The sequence below is a fragment of the Mauremys mutica genome, chromosome 3, assembly GCF_020497125.1.
Source record: "Mauremys mutica isolate MM-2020 ecotype Southern chromosome 3, ASM2049712v1, whole genome shotgun sequence".
NCBI classification, from domain to species: domain Eukaryota; kingdom Metazoa; phylum Chordata; order Testudines; family Geoemydidae; genus Mauremys; species Mauremys mutica.
The window spans coordinates 151,080,668-151,099,189 of NC_059074.1; the positions used below are offsets into that span (position 1 = coordinate 151,080,668).

The 18,522-nt window shown below is 46.8% G+C and overlaps 1 protein-coding gene across 4 annotated transcripts in view; it reads right to left on the reverse strand.

The window, feature by feature from the left end:
- KIF6 (kinesin family member 6) overlaps positions 1-18,522 on the reverse strand; it is a 277,394-nt gene that overhangs the window by 190,213 nt on the left and 68,659 nt on the right. The gene's annotated exons all lie outside the window — the stretch shown is intronic.

The following is an 18,522-nucleotide window of genomic DNA, read 5'->3' on the forward strand; positions in this document are numbered from 1 at the left end:
TAAGATGCTCACAATCTGGTGTAAAATTTGGATAGTTATAACTGAAGCACTTACTTTAGTACCAAGATAAGTTTCATTAATAGTTTCATTAGCCATGATCTACAGTTAGCACATTCTAATTGAGAGAGAAAGACGACTATGATTATACAATCACTTGGAAGGCTAATGAACCTAATTAACACATTTTGGAGGTCACAATAACCACAGCTGATCTTACTTCTAAATGCTTCCTTTTATCAAAATCTTTGGAATGTAAAACTCTCCAAAGCTTCACAGAATACTCCATTTAATTTGGTTCTTTAGTATCCAATTTCTGAATTGGAGATTAAAGAAACTAACACTTAGAAATGGAGTACTAACAATTCTAGTAGAAGCAGAAGGTAAGAGGTTAGCCCTCACCATGAATGTGGGTAGGGTGTGTCACATTATAATGAAAAACAATTTCTACCAATGATACAATTAATTTTTTAAAAGACAGGTCCTGGACTAAGCAAATTTGTATGTTTTCAATATACATGGAGCTGATGAATATAAGCAAGAAGAAAAATTACAGACTAAAGAAATGTTGAAAAATATCAGCCTCTAACTGCACTTCATATAATCTTGTGGTACTATGATCAGCAGGGATAGAAAACTTGGAATACATTCTCTCTTTACTACTGTACTTAAGCATCCCATTCTGTATAGTATGGTTTGTTTTGTTCTCTTATTTTATAAACTATGTCTGCTTATGAAGCACATTGTGTTGTGCAGGATGTCTTCAGTATTGATTTTTAAAGTGTGTGGAGATGGAGAAAAGGCAGATCAAGTTTATATACTTTTTTTAAATCTGTAATAGAAGAAAGGATAACAAGAGTTTTAATTTTAATTAATTCATATGGCTGTAAAGTCATATGGGATAGAAAGTGTAGTTTTCTACACATATGAATTTTTAAAGCACTGGGGAATGAGTATTATGACTTAATTAATACACAGAAGTATAGAACCAGTTCAATTTCCTGACAACACAATAACTCAGGCACTGCTTGACACAGAAACTTGGCTGTGTTTTCCAGTACAATTACCACAACTAGCCCGTTTGTGACATGCTCGATTTCAGTAAGCCATTCGATACGGTTCCACATGGAGAATTATTAGCTAAATTGGAAAAGATGGGGATCAATCTGAAAATTGAAAGGTGGACAAGGAACTCGTTAAAGGGGAGACTACAACAAGTCGTGCTGAAAGGTGAACTGTCAAGCTGGAGGGAGGTTACTAGTGGAGTTCCTCAGGGATCGGTTTTGGGACCAATCTTATTTAATCTTTTTATTACTGACCTTGGCACAAAAAGTGGAAATGTGCTAATAAAGTTTGTGTATGACACAAAGCTGGGAGGTATTGCCAATACAGAGAAGGACCGGGATATCATACAGGAAGATCTGGATGACCTCGTAAACTGGAGTAATAGTAATAGGATGAAATTTAATAGTGAAAAGTGCAAGGTCATGCATTTACAGATTAATAACAAGAATTATTGTTATAAGCTGGGGACGCATCAGTTGGTAGTAACAGAGGAGGAGAAGGACCTCGGAGTATTGGTTGATTACAGGATGACTATTAGCCGCCAATGTGATGTGGCCATGAAAAAAGCTAATGTGGTCTTGGGATGCATCAGGCGAGGTATTTCCAGTAGCGATAAGGAGGTGTTAGTACCATTATACAAGGCACTGGTGAGACCTCATCTGGAATACTGTGTGCAGTTCTGGTCTCCCATGTTTAAGAAGGATGAATTCAAACTGGAACAGGTACAGAGAAGGGCTACTAGGATGATCTGAGGAATGGAAAACCTGTTTTATGAAAGGAGACTCAAAGAGCTTGGCTTGTTTAACCTAACCAAAAGAAGGCTGAGGGGGGATATGATTGCTCTCTACAAATATATCTGAGGAATAAATACCAGGGAGGGAGAGGAATTATTTAAGCTCAGTACCAATGTGGACACAAGAACAAATGGATATAAACTGGCCACCAGGAAGTTTAGACTTGAAAATAGACAAAGGTTTCTAACCATTAGAGGAGTGAAGTTCTGGAACAGCCTTCCAAGGGGAGTAGTGGGGGCAAAAGACACATCTGGCTTAAAGACTAAGCTTGATAAGCTTATGGAGGGGATGGTATAATGAGATTGGTCTTTGACTATTAGCGGTAAATATGCCCAATGGCTTGTGATGGGATGGGATCTGAGTTACTACAGAGAATTCTTTCCTGGGTGTCTGGCTGGTGAGTCTTGCCCACATGCTCAGGGTTTAGCTGATCGCCATATTTGAGGTCAGGAAGGAATTTTCCTCCAGGGCAGATTGGCAGAGGCCCTGGGTTTTTTTTGTCTTCCTCTGCAGCATGGGGCACAGGTCACTTGCTGTAAGATTCTTTGCACCTTGAAGTCTTTAAGCCATGATTTGAGGACTTCAATGACTCAGACACAGGTCTGATACAGGAGAGGGTGGGTGAGATTCTGTAGCCTGCATTGTGCAGGAGGTCAGACTAGAAGATCATAATGGTCCCTTCTGACCTTAAAGTCTATGATTCTATGCTTCTGGCTAGTGTGACGGACTCAGGCCAGAGGGATATAAGAGGGTAGTGGACGGCAAGTATATCAGCCTCAGAATGAGCAGAGCCCTGTTCCCTGGATAGCCAAACAAGGGCTACTCCAGGCCAATCAAGACACCTGACCTCAATTAACTGAGAAAGGGTCAGTTTAGGCTGATAGGCTAATGGAGACAGCGGGAACCAATTATACTGCTTTAAAAGCTCTCCTTGCCAGTTCTCTCAAGAGGAGCCCAGGGGAAAGGAGCTGGAGGAGAGGAAGCAGTACTGAACCCTGAGGTAAGGGTGAAGCGTGGGAAAAGGGAAGCACGGGGAAGTGGCCCAGGGAAGCAAAGTAGCGTCACTGGAGGAGGGAAACTGCAAACAGCTGCTGCCATTAGGGTCCCTGGGCTGGAACCCGGAGTAGAGGGCGGGCCCGGGTTCCCCACTTTCTTCTCCCCCCGCATGATCTACAGAGATCCCTCTGAAAGAAGAAACAGACTTTTGTCCAGGCAGGAGACCAGGCGGTACCTAAGGAGCTCTAAGGAGCAACAAAGACTGTGGGTATTTCACCTTCCCACCTCCCATACTGGCCTGTGATGAAAATAGTTCAGTAAGTGGTAACCTCTGCCATCATACTGGGAAAGAGAGCTCATCCCGAGCTTCTGAGACCACTATATCTGCCAGGAAGCGCAGGACCCACAAATACAGGCTCAGAGCTTTGCCGCACTAGGTACTTAATCTGAAGCTTGAAAAAAGGTGTTTCTATAAACATTACCTATCGAACGGTTATATTTTCAATACTCTTAGTTACCAAAAGTGTCCGACTTGGCAGATTCAGACAGCACTATAATTTGGACAAATCATTTCACAAAGGATGCAACTTCATAACTTAATATTTGGTATGGTGGTTGTAATCATTTCCCAACTACTGGTACACTGACATGCGGAAATGTATGGCCTGATTTGCAGAGGAGCTGACGCCTGACTTTAATGGAGTTACAGCTGCTCAGTACCTCTGAAAATCACGACAGAAAACCTTATAACTAGAAATTTGACTATTGCTTACCCTTCCAAATGGTAAAATACCACTATCTGATGTTTGTTTTCTTATTGTATATTCACTAATATCATTTTACATCTAAAAACACCTTCAAAGCTATTATTACAAACAGTAAGACTCACAAAATCATTGTCAAGAAGTATTATTATCTCCAATTTATAGAATGTTAGTGAGACTAAAGTTCTGATATTTAAATAGGCTTTCATTTGGTGTCACCTGCAAATCATTGTAGGTGCAACTAAGTGCACATTGGCATATAACTATCGGATTTGTAGGCACAATAAGGTAGTTAAACATAAAATTGCCTTTATTTGAGCTTGCAAGCTAAATCCACCCTCAATTATTTGTGACTGTGAAAAGGGAGGCCAAAACATTCCTGTGCTTTAATCCCGGGACTATGCTAACTGTCTTTGTTACAACTGGATGTTTATATTAAGAATTTAAAAAAATTCAAGGTAATTGTCTTTGTGTATTGTTAAATTAACTGTAACAGAGTGGCATTATTCTCCTTTGGTCCCACCTTTTAACAGGTGTTGACCCTGCTGGGAGATTTTAAATGAGTCTTGCTTGTTGCTGGTGTAGCTTGTTCACTCCACTGAGGACAAGGAGAGTGGGCATGGCTCTGAACAGAGAGACAATCTAGGCTGAACGCTCCTGTAAGTGGAACCATAGAAGCAGCCAGGCCTTGCAATAAGTCTTAGGCTGGATTTTGTTTTATTCTGTTACTTAGGCCCAGATCCACAAAGGGACTTAGGTGTCTAAAGCACAGATTTCTGCCTCAGGCAGATGTCTGGACACTATATAATGTCATATTTTTACTTAATTCAACTTAATAAAGTCCAGTGGTGTTTAGCGTGTTATAAACAGATGGACATATAATCTCAATAATTTTTCTAAAAGGCGTGACTACAATGTGAAAAGTGAATATGTTAAATTGCACCTTCTTTACTTCACCAATTCTGTTTCTATGAAAACTGAAGAGTCAGATTCATTTATTTCAGTGAAAACAGTATGATTTTACTACTCACAGATCTGGGAGTGAAGTGGATATTTTTCTGGCTCATACATTATCAACAGAATTATTAAGTAAGTTTAATTTGAGGGGTCACCACTAGAACCCTACTGTTTTCAAATTATACTCTCAATAACACCTGTTTACCCCTTTGAAGGCAATAGGGTTACAGAGGTATAACTAAGGGCATAATTTCAAGAGTATAGGATAGCACAGGTATAGCTAGGGCAGAATTTGTCCTACAGAGTCCCTATTGTTGATGGTGATGCAAAAGCCACAAAGAAAAGAGCTTGACTTTCCATATCCCACGCAGACTCTGTGAAGCTGGCAACCAGAACTCCCCTCACAGTCTACTTACATATAAAGTGAGCAAATCTGATCTGGAAATCATTGACACTGTACATGTGGAACCACCGAATGCAATTTTTACAAAGTCACTTTTCAGAGTAGAACGATGTTTTAACTAATATCGTCACTTTATAATCTGATTATATTTCTACTTTGCAGTTCATATATACTCAGCTAAAGTGTTCCCACATACTGAAAACTCCAGCAGAGCTAGAGTAGGAAGTGTAAGCCAATAAAAATTTAAACTGTTAAATGGGATGTGATTATGGAATGTTAATTGCAACCATAATCCCCCTCCTCCTCTTCACTCTCCTACTTGTACCACACACATAGATGCAGGGCACAAAGCAAGAGAAACAAAAATGTACTTGTCAACAACACCGGCCAAACAATAAGGCCCCTGTTCCTTTTTTTTTGCATCTTACACACAAAACTTCACTGAGTATTCAGCGTGCAGCTGTTCTGACAACTTGAAATGAAAAAAAAAATATTTTAGACAGGGTCTCAATGCCTACTACAAAGATTCTGCTGGTGGCTTTCAAAGTTGGTCTTGGTTTTGTTGGCAGCACTCCTTCCATATGTCTATGAAGTCATTCTTTCAGATTAACTTAAAGTGAAGAAGAGGAAAATATGGGAGGCGCCTGGCTCAAAGCAGATGGTTGCTATTGTGAAAGCTATATATAGAATAATAGATGAGCTACATGACTTGCAAAGAAGTAATTCCTTCCAGGAATTCTGTGACGACATAAGCCACAAAAGTGGAGCTCAAGTCCTCTATGATGTCATGTGAAAATACACAGGAATTAATTGCAGGTCAAATGCTGATATCCAGCTGTGGCACTGTAGTGTAGGGATCCAATAATGTTTATATCTTGTAAAAACATTTTTTAGTAATGCATCAGCTTCTGGTCTGATGTTAGAAAATGGATACAAGAGATATTTCAGACACACATCCCCCAAATTCCTATTACTATAGTGGTAGGAAAAATGTCTAACATTGTTTAAATTAAAACAAACCTGTTTGGAATTTTTGTGACTGTAACCACTAAGTGTATTTCATCATTATGGTTGCAGGAACAAATACCATCTATAGAAATGTGGTTGACCAGAATAAAAGAATTAGAAGAAATGGAATGATGTATTGCCTGTATTAAATTAACAACAGAACTATTTGAGAAAAGATGGGCTATATGCAATGAATGGGTAAACAGAAATTATTGATGTAATGTTTATACCATTCTGTATACATACTGAAGTGTTTGCCAAACTTTTTAAAACTGAGTCCCCCTTCAGGAAATCAATTGTGTCCCCCTGCAAATCCACCATGTGTTGTTAAAGGCTTACCCATCTTAATTTATACATCTGCCATCTACCCCTCCACACCAACTAGTCGTTTGTGCCCTCTCGCCCTGAAGGAGCACTCCACACTTTGGGAGATGGTGACCTACTATAACTTGTCACTTACTCAATAAAATACATATTTAAAAGGAATTAAGATTAATTAAATGTGACATTCCCCACACTGTAAATCCCCCAAAGCAAGAAAAGGTCTAGTCAGAGTATGATTAAAAGGTGTCCTATAGTACGCATGTAACATATTTACATTGCCCATGACAGACTCTACATCTTCCCAAAACACTTCTTTCTACTTCCAACTTAATTTCCTTCACAGTTTAATGCAAAAGAGTTGGTCACTTACCTTATAGTAACTATGGTTCTTCAAGATGTGCTGTCCATCTATAGTCCACTCTTAGTGCACATGCACCCCATGTGCTTGAGATTGGAATCTTCTGGCCAGCGATGTTCCTTGGGGCTGTGCCTATTCACTAAGTGTCCTTGTGTCCTTCATCAACATCATGAAGGGTGGTGCTGCATCAACCACCACTTATTTCCTTAGTTCCATTTAGAATCCAGGTGTTACAGGGCCCCAAAGTAGTATGGAATGAGGCCAGCTCAAGGAATATATATGGACAACACATCTCAAAGAACCACAGTTGCTATCAGGTAAGTAACTGTTTCTTCTTCTTCAACTGTTTGTGCAAATATATTCCACTCTCAATGACTCACAAGCAGTCACCTGATGTAAAGAAGTAGATGCTCAGAGTCTACTTAAAGATTGAAGTACAGCTCTATCAAAAGAGGCATCAGATATAATGACTTACCACAGATAAAAGTGTCTCATGAATGTATAGACTGCATATTTCTGAGATGGGCATGTTTCTCAACAAAGGTGCAGAAACTACCTGAGTCCTAGTGGAGTGGATCCTAATCTGCACTGAAGGATCTAAACTAGCTAGAACGTAACAAGTCTTGATGCAGCTAAACACCCATTCTGGAAGCCTCTGGGTAGAAATAACTTGGCTCTTTGATCTGTCTGCAAACTAAACAAAAGAGTTTTGAGGAGAGTCTAAATGCTTTGGTCTTATGTAGACAGAATGATAACACACTAAGGACACCCAGAGTATGTAACCTAGACTTCCCTTGGTTAGAATGTGGTTCCAGGAAGAAAACTGGTAAATGGAACATTTTATTCAAATGATAGCTGAGGCAAGAATTTGGTATTAGGAAGTAATTGGAATAAAAACATTTTCCTGTGTATTGCAGTGGAACTTCTTCTACAGCTCTGAGAGAAAGAAGTGAGTCCAATTCTTGGTATCACACTTTTTCATGAGAGGGATGGGGAAGAGGAATGAGGTACAGAATAGTTGAGAGTATCCCACTGAGATTACTTCTAGAATGCAGTGGTCTGATGTTATCAGGTTCCATGACTCCCTCCACTCCCCAAAAATAAAAGCAGCTCTCAACTCTCCCATTAATATGACTGTCTCAAGATAGTTGCAGCATGGTATGAATATGATGTAAAAGCAAAAGGTCACCCCTCCAACCCTTGCTTCCTTGGTGGTTCCAAGACTCTTTGGTGGAAAAAGACACTCAGTGTCTGTCTATCTCTGTCTAGTAAAAGATGTAGTCTTCCTTACTTTCATCTAGGAGCTGGTGTATATACTCCAAGAAAATGAAGGGTGGCTAGGGAGTCCTTCAATGAATTAAGAGCCTCATCTGTCTTTCCACTAAAGAGATCTGGGCCCAAAAAATGGAAGTTCCTCCATCATCATCTGCACTCTCCTCCCTCACCTGAACATTGGAGACAAGATGCTCTTCTCATGACAATGTAACTTGCAAGGGATGGGATCCAGTCTCAGGGGCATCTAGTGTTGCATGGAGGGATATTCTTGCTATCAATTGTCCCTCAGAAACCAAAGATTTAAATTTCTCCCTGTTCTCTTGCAGGAGTTTATTGATAAACTCTGAAAACTCATGGTTATTCAGAAAAAGCCTGGTAGTTAATAATTTGAAATTGCAGGCTGGCTGATGCTTAGTTCTGCTGAATAAATCAAGATACATTTCCTCTTGTCTTTCACCATAATTTTTGTCTGTTTTGTGTTAATTTCAGTAGCTGCTGCCACTAACAGAAAGTCACATACTGAATGAGTATGTAGATACTTAAGAGTTGATGGATGGTACATGGAACCTCTTATACACCTTCTCAGAAATCAGTGTCACTGTCATTGGAGTCTGCCAGATAAACGGGGCTTTGTTAGAGCTAGCAAAACTTAAGAGTAAAGCCAGACAACTAGGTATGATGGTGTGGAGTACTGTTGAAGAGCCTCTTGGATCACCTCCACCAGGATTTCTAGAGAATCAGCTATAGGTCTGTGCACATCTAGAACTCTTGTGATCTTCCAAGTGATATGGTGTAGATGGAGCCACTGCCTTGTCTAGTGACGATGATGAGATAGCAACCCGCTTGAGCTGTTCTTCTGTTTGAGGTTGCTCCTCGTTAGATAATTCCTTAGGTTGTTCAAACTGATGGATTGCAACCTTAGACTCCCTAGCCTTCTGGGAGGATGCACGGGAGGGTGAGTCCTCATCCTAGAAGGTGACACAGATGTAGTTTGTCTTGTGTGGGGCAAACCCCCTGGGTTCCACAAGGGCCATGACTAAATGCTACATGTAAGGAAGCGGGGAAGGAGAGGGTACCAGAACATCTTCCTATCTCTATATCCCATAGATGAATTAGGTCTGTAAGATGCCCATGATGCCTTTTTAGTGGTCACCCTTGTGGAATATATAAGTGATCCCTCTTTGCTTTGTTAGGAATGATATGAAAAGAAAGAGCACTTTTCCTCTAATGGAGATGTTATCCTAATAGGAGTACTTAGAATTAATCATAGAATATTAAGGACCTCAGGAGATCATCTAGTCCAACCCCCTGCTCAAAGCAGGACCAATCCCCAGACAGATTTTTGCCCCAGATCCCTAAATGACCCCCTCCAGGATTGAACTCACAACCCTGGGTTTAGCAGGCCAATGCTCAAACCACTGAGCTATCCCTCCCCCTGTGACCCTGTTCTGACAACAAAAATTGCTACATGACCCCAGGAGGGGGGAACCAAAGCCGGAGCCTACCCAAGCCCTGCCATGCTGGGTGGGAGGGCCAAAATCAAAGCCCCACTGCCCAGGGTGGGGAGGAGCCAACGTCCAAGGGCTTCAGCCCCAGGGCAGGGGGCCTGTAATCTGAGCGCTACTGCTCAAGATTGAAGCCCACAGGCTTTGGCCCCAGACAGTGGGGCTTGGGTTTTGGCTTTGGCCCCTGGCCCCAGCAAATCTAACACCAGCCCTGGTGACTCCATTAAAATGGGGTTGCAACCCACTTTGGGGTCCCGATTCACAGTTTGAGAACTGCTGGAGTAGGGGATACATGGCACCATTAAATTAGCTTTGATCGGCATCCAACAGGGACTTGGCACTGCAGCAGTAGGCAATGTGGTAGAAATGTTCAGCACCATAGATAGCAGTGGAGACTATGCCTTTTGTGTCTCCTGTAGCTCGCTCAGTACCATATACATTCTCACTATGGAGGACAGTGCTGCCATAAACCTCCTTGAATGAGTTGACAGTACCATTGAGGATGGTGCCCAGGTAATCAGTATAGACACCGTTGGTGTCAAGGAAGGCAGTACCGTAGAGATTAATACCAAAGGAATCAGTGCTGAAGAAGTCAGTACTGAAGTACCTGGTGTCAAGGTAGACATTGATATCCTGGCTTTGGTACTGGAGGCAGTTAGTCTCGATTCTCAAGATGATGCTGAAGGTTCAGTTCCATACTCCTTCTCAAAGGACTACAGTGATACCCAATTTGGGTCATGAAGCCCCTAAATTGGGAGTGATGAAGTGATTTCAATCTCTTTTTGCTGGGAACTCCAGACCACCATTTACTTCATCTAAAGTCATGCTCTGGTGGTCTAAAAGCTGTTGTGTTATATTATAGGAGAGCAACATATTTGAATTTTGCTGTCCTAATACAAATCAACAGCTTTTGCAATTGTAAAATCAGCTCTGGGCATGTGCTCTTCATATAAAAGAAAACTGTTGAACTGGATTTCTCACACACCTTGTATAATCCAGAAAAAACTTGCTCTTTATACTTATACTTGCCGTAATATACTTACAAAATGAATTATCACTGAAATAAGGTATCTGATTCACTGATGAAGGTTGGGACTGCACAGACTGCGATGTCTTACCATTCTTCAAATCATTATGCCAACCATAAGGCAAAAAGTGACTCCAGACCCTAGGGCAGTGGTTCTCAAACTAGGGCCGCCGCTTGTTCAGGGAAAGCCCCTGGTGGACTGGGCCGGTTTGTTTACTTGCCACGCTACAGGTTCGGCCAATCACGGTTCCCACTGGCCACGGTTCACTACTCCAGGCCAATGGGAGCTGCTGGAAGCAGCGCGGGCCAAGGGACTTACTGGCCGTCACTTCCCACAGCTTCCATTGGCCTGGAGCGGCGAACCGTGGCCAGTGGGAGCCGCGATCGGCCGAACCTGCGGACACGGCAGGTAAACAAACTGGCCCGGCCCGCCAGGGGCTTTCCCTGAACAAGCGGTGGCCCTAGTTTGAGAACCACTGATCTAGGGACCTAATTTACATTTTCACTAAGGCTACTATACACCACTCTGTCAGTGCAAAAGAACCTTAAAGTGGATTTAAATATGACTTTGGTATAAATCAGAAATAGATTTTATGGGTAAAATTCTGGGTCTATTGAAGCAATGAGAGTTTTGTCATTGACTTCAATGGACCCAGGATTTCACACTAGGAATGTGTTTTTCATCATCAAGAAATTGTTATTTTCTCCACAGTTAAAATAGGAAAGAAACCCATTTTATGCGGCAGCAACATATGGCAAGGTATGCAGTTATTCTGGCAATAGTGGTCTGAAACAGTTGAAGGTATAATTGCAACCTTGCAATGAATTATTGTGAACAAATATAAGTAAATCTAGGCTACATGTTCATCAGTCTGGGTAATGTCACTTATTTACCATTAAATATAGGAGATATATTTGAAGCTGCAAACTGAAAAGGGTCTTTCTAGGTATCTGACATGAAGATATCAAGAGACCAAATACATTTTTCACTTGTTTTTGATTTTTAAAGCAAGCTCTCACTTTGCTTTAAAAAAATTACCTTATCATACTTAATGTATTAGTGTCCTCATTCAGAATAAGACCTTGATGCAAAATCTTTATTATTCCACTCAGAGACTATTATTCAACTTTACATTTATACAGCGCTCTTTATCCATAAAAATCATAAAACACTTTAAAGATTGTTCAATACAGTATGTATGTGACAGTAATTGTTCTACTACTCGTTGAAATGAAGTCATGGCTGCTTGACATATGAATGCCATTCCGTGCCAGCCAAAGAGGAATTTAGGGAGGCAGAAAGTCATAACTCAGTTTGGAATGTGGCCAGTACAGGGATAACATGCCAATTCTTGCCAAAAGTGCCCTTTAATCTCAACTGATCATAAAGTGTCAGGGTCCAGTATTTATGTCTCACCCAAAAGATGGTGCTCCCAACAGTGTAGTGGCCCAGAGGAGAGTATTAATTGACAATACAATTAGCTAGAAGAGGAATAAGTCTAACACGGATGTCACAAGTAAGTCCCCACAGCCATCTTTAAATGTTTAAAAGCTTTATTTTCTATTGAAACAACATATCTGAACATTGCCCAACCCGCTGCTGTTTACACCTCTTGCATGGGTGCCTCAAACATGTTAAGTGATGGAACATACTTTGTAAGTACTGTCTTCCAAATTCAAACAACCGAGAGTTAGTCTCATAAAACCATGTATTGAAACATCTCTTTCCTCATTAAAGTGGACTAACTTTTCATTCGAGAAAAACAAATGCTGGGCTTATTTGTAATTGCAGTGTTTAGGCATATTGATCTAACTTAACAAAATAAGATTTGAGATTTCTAAAACTTGTGCATGCTCTTGGGAGGTTACTGACTTTATCTTATGTCGCAATCCGTTGCACAGTTATGGCTATGTATGGCCGCTTGTCGGTCCACGGCCATCTTGTCCTGTTAAAAGGACAAGGCAGCCTCCATCTTGGACCAAGTTCTTGTTGTATAGGAGAGGGCAGAGACTCAATCCTGCCCAGCAACACTGGCTGTGTATGCTCTCCTGGGTTTTTGTTTTTTTTCTCTCCTGCTGGGCCATCTAAAGGTCAGGCTAGTTCTGTGTGTGAAGGCCTGATTCTGCCCAGCAACCTGTTTTTTTTTGGGTCGGTCGTCTGGAGGTCAGGTTAATTCTGCCCAGAGACTCACTTTCCCGCTCTTTTTGGACCCAGTCATCTAAGGGTCAAGTTTGTTTACTTGTCAACTCCAGTGTGCCGTGTGCAAATCCTTCCGACGTGGGGTGGCAACAGCTCGAAGCCTGAAGGGAGGAGGGACCAGGGAGCCAATCAGATGCTGACACGAGGGAGTGAGACCCTTCTATAAAACTAGGTTTCCCCCCAAAATTTGTGTGGAGCATCCGCGTGTTAGCTGAAGGACCTGATCACTCTTTCGGCCAGGGTCTCCTCCCGGTAAAAGCGCGCTTGTGTCGTATCGTTTGGATTCGTTGTTGTTTGGACCCGATCCCTGTCAGCTCGTCATGCTTCTGGTGTCTGTTCTGCTGGTCAGCTGCGCCTGGAGTGCGGTATTTGCTTTTTGATATCTGACAGTTTAGCTTATTTAGCCTCTTACTTTTCCCCTCCCTAACTTGGTACCAAATATCTACTCAGGATATCAGGATTGTATTAGTGAGCTCAGAATTGCACAATTGTTTAGCTAGCTTGTATAATAGTTCTAGTTGTTATTAAATTGTTAATTGCAAACTGTTTATGTGAATGAATCACTGCTCTGTCTGTGTCCAGTGTGTGTGTGTTTAAACTTGGGAGCTGCCTCTACTTAGAGAGTAGCTGACCAAGGGGGTCCAGTCCCCGCGGTCTGAGTGAGTGGAATCTGCCCAGCTGCAGCCGCACCACACTCTGGATTTATCCTCTGTGTGAACGCAAGGGTGGCTGAGGCAGTGGCCCGTGGGTCTCTTTTCTGTGTTGCACCGGGCATCGCCCTGACGAACCCGATTCCTACCTTGAGAGATTGGTGTGCCTGTCTATTTGGTGGTGTGGCGAGCAGTATACAGTACATTGTTATTGGTTTGAATTTGCTTGCATTGTTTATCTGAGTCCCAGTTGGAAATTGCCTCCTCCCCCGGCCCAAGGTGTAAAGAAATCCCTAAATAAACGCAGCCACTTGGCTTTTCAGTGTTACCCTGGTCCTGCCTGTCTTTTCCTCACTCAATACCAAGCTTGAACGAACCCCCAGCTAATTCAGACATCTTAGTCTTTTTAAGTTTAGAGAAACACAAAATCCAATAAAGATCTACATAGACCAGTTGTGTCTAAACCAGGGGTCAGCAACCTTTCAGAAGTGCTGTGCCGAGTCTTCATTTATTCACTCTAATTTAAAGTTTCGTGTGCCAGTAATACATTTTAACGTTTTTTGGAAGGTCTCTTCTTCTTCGAGTGATTGCTCCTATGCATTCCAGTCAGGTGTGCGCGCCGCGCGTGCACGGCTCTTCGGAACATTTTTACCCTAGCAACTCCGGCAGGCCGGCTGGCGCCCCCTGGAGTGGCGCCGCTATGGCTCCTGTTATATACCCCAGCCGGCCCGTCCGCTCCTCAGTTCCTTCTTACCGCCCGTGACGGCCAGTTGGAACTGTGGAGTGCTCTCTGTCCTCCACAACCCTAGCTCTCGCTACTTTTTCGTCTATATAGTTCATTTAGTGATTAGTATAGATAGTTTCTGTTAGTTAGATAGTTAGTTTTTAGGATAAGGTTAAGGAGGGTTTCCCCTCCCTTTCCTCCCCCGGTGCGGGCTCATGCCCAAGGCACCGGGCTTTAAGCCCTGTGCATCTTGCCAGCGGCCTATGCCAGTAGGGGATCCGCACGACTCCTGCCTCCGTTGCCTCGGTGAGAGTCACAGGACAGATAAGTGCCCTATCTGTTCCGCTTTCAAACCCCGGACGCGTAAGGAGCGGGACATAAGATTAAAGCAGCTCCTCATGGAAGCTTCGCTCCACCCCCCGGCACCGTCCGCGCCGGCGCCGAAGGCTTCATCGGTATGGAGCGCACCGCCGGCCCCGGGCCGTTCCGGCACCGAGACTCCGTGACCTCAGCCACCGGCACCGAAGGCCCGGCACCGCTCCCTGTCACCATCAAAGAAGTGCAAGCCGGCGAAAGCGGGTGCCAAGTCCCACGCTGAGGGCCCAGCAGCCAAGACAATTGCGCCACCTGCGGTCCCCACTGTGGCTGTGCACAGGACGTGCACCGGGCCGTTGACTCCGGCGCCGCAAGGGCCGTCGAGTCCGGCACCGCCATGCTCCCCGGCACCGACCGCGGTTGAGCTCCGGCTGCCATCGACGCCAGAGACTTTCTCCACGGCGCGCGAGCTCATAGAGCTCACAGAGGCACCGAGCCTCCGGCCCGCCGGTGCGGGCTGTTGTTTCGGCGGGAAAGCCGGCAATGATGATACGGCTCCCCTCTCCGGACAGACGGCACGGATGACGCTCCCGGTCCCGGTCACGTTCCCGGTCCCGCCGCAGGTCACCGTCCCGTCGCTCAAGATCTCGGCACCGCTCGCCATCGCGGTACCGGTCGCCGTCCCGATGCCGGTCGCAGTCCCGGTACCGTTCGACATCGCGGTACCGGTCGCACTCCCAGCGTCGCTCTAGGTCCCGATCGCCTTCGCGTCGGCACCGACGGAGGTCTGCTTCCCGGCACCGTTCCCGGCACCGCGACTCGCGTAGCCGCTCCCGGTGCCGCAGGTCCGGATCCCGGTCGAGCTCCCGGCACCGGTCGAGCTCCCGGCACCGCAGCGGACGTTGGTCTTGGTCACCATCCCAGTACCGTGCAGACCGGCACCGATCCTCGGCACCGTCCGGGGACAGACTGCCTCATTCGACAGCGCAATCCGTCAGCGCCTCGGCACCTCCATGGCCATCACGCCCCGCGTCGGTTGCTTCCGGGGCAGACAGCAACGGGCACCTGCCACCTACCCCACAAGGCCAACCTCAGGGGGCACAGCAGTGGGGCTTCTGGGTTCCCTGGAGCCAGTTTGAGACTCAGGGGGTGCCCTTCCCTCCAAGAGCCCCTGCCTCCGAGCGCAGGGTCCCAGAGGCGACCATCAGCCGACCGCCCCCTTCGCCACCGGGCGCGATTTCCATACCGCCTGACCCCCAGAGGCACACACAGCCCGACCCAGCCGACGAGCAGTCAGCAGGTCCATCGACGGAGGCTGTCGTCCAGGGCTTGTCCTCGTCGTCCTCACCTGACGAGGCGGTGGCCGGAGCATCTGCCATGGATCCTCCGCCGTTAGACCTAAGGGCGCACCAAGACCTGCTTCGCCGCGTGGCAACGGCCATGGCTCTCCCCGTGGCGGAGGTCCAGGAGGACGAGGACCCCATAACAAATGTCATTGGAGCGGAGGCTCCAGTGCGCGTGGCATTACCGTTCGTTCGGACGATACAAAAGAACGCCACCACACGCTGGCAGACGCCTGCGTCCATCCCTCCTACGGCCCGTGGGGTTGAGCGCAAGTACTCAGCCCCCCCCCCATGGGCTACGAGTATCTGTATACTCACCCGACCCCGGACTCGTTGGTCGTTCAGTCGGTCAACGACAGGGAGAGGCATGGTCAACCTGCCCCTGCGCCAAAGTCAAAGGACGCGCGGCGAATGGACCTGTTAGGCCGCAAGGTCTACTCGGCTGGCGGCCTGCAACTTCGCATCGCCAACCAGATGGTCCTCCTCGCCAGATACGTGTATGACATCATGGCGTCCCTGGCGAAATTTACAGAGCTCCTACCAACAGCCTCCCGCCAGGAGTTCTCCGCGTTGTTGGAGGAGGGGAAGAAATCGTCCAGGTCCTCCATCCAGGCCGCCCTTGACTCTGCGGACTCGGGAGCTCGGACCTTGGCCTCAGGGGTGACGATGCGGCGCATCTCCTGGCTGCAGTCCTCCACCCTGCCACCGGAGGTGCAGTATACGTTGCAGGACCTGCCCTTTGACACCCAGGGTCTTTTCTCCGAGAAAACTGATTCCCGGATCCAGACCCTGAAGGACAGTCGCATCGCCATCCGCACCCTCGGGATGCACACACCGGCTCTGCAGCGCAGGTCCTTCCGGCAACAACCCTCCCGGTCTTTCCCTCAACAACGGTACCACCCGTACAACAGCAGGCGACCAGGCCCGAATCGCCGTCGACCATCCGGCAACAGGCGCAACCAGGCCCAGGCCCCTTCCAAGGCCCCTCAGGGGTCCAAGCAGGCCTTTTGATGGGACGCCTGAGGACGGCCCATCACTCTCCCTACCGGATCCTACCCTTCTCTTCTACAACCGCCTCTCCTATTTCTTTTCGGCGTGGTCCCAAATAACAACAGACAACTGGGTGCTTCAAACAGTCCAGTCGGGATACCGCCTTCACTTTGTTTCGCCCCCACCTTCCCACCCACCCTCCCTGTCCCTCTTCAGGGACCCCTCTCACGAGCAATTCCTCTTACAAGAGGTCCAGACTCTGAGCGTGGGTGCCATAGAGGCAGTGCCTCAAGACAGGCGGGGCAGGGGATTCTATTCCCGTTATTTTCTCATCCCCAAAGCGAAAGGAGGGCTACGTCCTATCCTGGACCTTCGCGAGCTCAACAAATACCTGCTCAAGCCCAAGTTTCGCATGGTCACCCTGGGGACCATCATTCCCTCTCTGGATCCGGGAGACTGGTTTGCCGCCCTCGACATGAAGGACACCTACTTCCATGTCGCGATCTATCCTCCTCATCGACGTTACCTCCGTTTTGTGGTCAACAACACCCACTTCCAGTTCGCCGTGTTACCATTCGGGCTCTCCACCGCACCGAGGGTATTTACCAAATGCATGGCAGTGGTTGCCGCAGCCCTCCACCGTCGTCACATACACGTTTACCCATATCTCGACGACTGGCTGGTTCGCGGAAAGTCTCGGCGGCTGGTAATGGGCCAGTTGACAGAAATCCTGTCCCTCTTTCAGCGACTCGGTCTTCTCATCAATGCCGAGAAGTCCACCTTGATTCCGTCGCAGCGGGTGGAGTTCATTGGAGCGGTCCTCGACTCCTCGTTGGCCCGCGCCTGCCTACCACGATCTCGGCACCAGACGATGGTCTCCATCATCCGGGACCTCGTCACCTTCCCGACCACGACGGTGCGATCCTGCCTCCGCCTCCTGGGCCACATGGCATCGTGTACGTATGTCACCGCGTACGCGCGGCTCCACCTACGCCCGTTCCAGTCTTGGCTCGCGTCGGTGTACCGGCCGCATCGAGATCCCATCGACATGGTGGTCACGATCACCAAGCCGACCCTCGAGTCCCTCCGCTGGTGGCTCGACCCGGAGGTCGTGTGTGCGGGAGTCCCGTTCCACCCTCCTCGTCCATCCGCCACTCTGACCACGGATGCCTCAGCGCTCGGTTGGGGAGCTCACCTGGGCGACCTTCACACCCAAGGCCTTTGGTCGCCCCAAGAGCTCGCTCTGCACATCTATATCTGCGAGCTGCGAGCGATCCGTTTGGCGTGTCACACCTTCCGCACCCGCCTGCAAGGCCGCTGTGTGACAGTGTTCACGGACAACACCACGGCAATGTTCTACGTGAACAAGCAGGGCGGAGCCCGCTCCTCCCTCCTCTGCAAAGAAGCGATGCTCCTGTGGGACTTCTGCGTAACCCACTTGATTCACCTGGAAGCATCCTTTCTTCCGGGAGTGCAGAACATGCTGGCCGACCATCTCAGCAGGTCGTTCCTCTCCCACGAGTGGTCTCTCCGTCCCGACGTCGTGCACACAATCTTCCGGAGGTGGGGGTTTCCCCGGATAGACCTATTCGCCTCCAAGGCGAACAGGAAGTGCCACCTGTTTTGCTCGTTCCGGGGTCACTCGCCGGGCTCCCTGTCGGACGCCTTCCTGTTTTCCTGGAAGGATCACCTCCTCTACGCCTTCCCTCCGTTCCCGCTCGTGCACCGAGTGCTACAGAAGCTTCGGAGGGACAGAGCCAGCGTCATACTCGTGGCTCCGGCCTGGCCGAGGCAACATTGGTACACCCTGCTGCTCGAGCTCTCCGT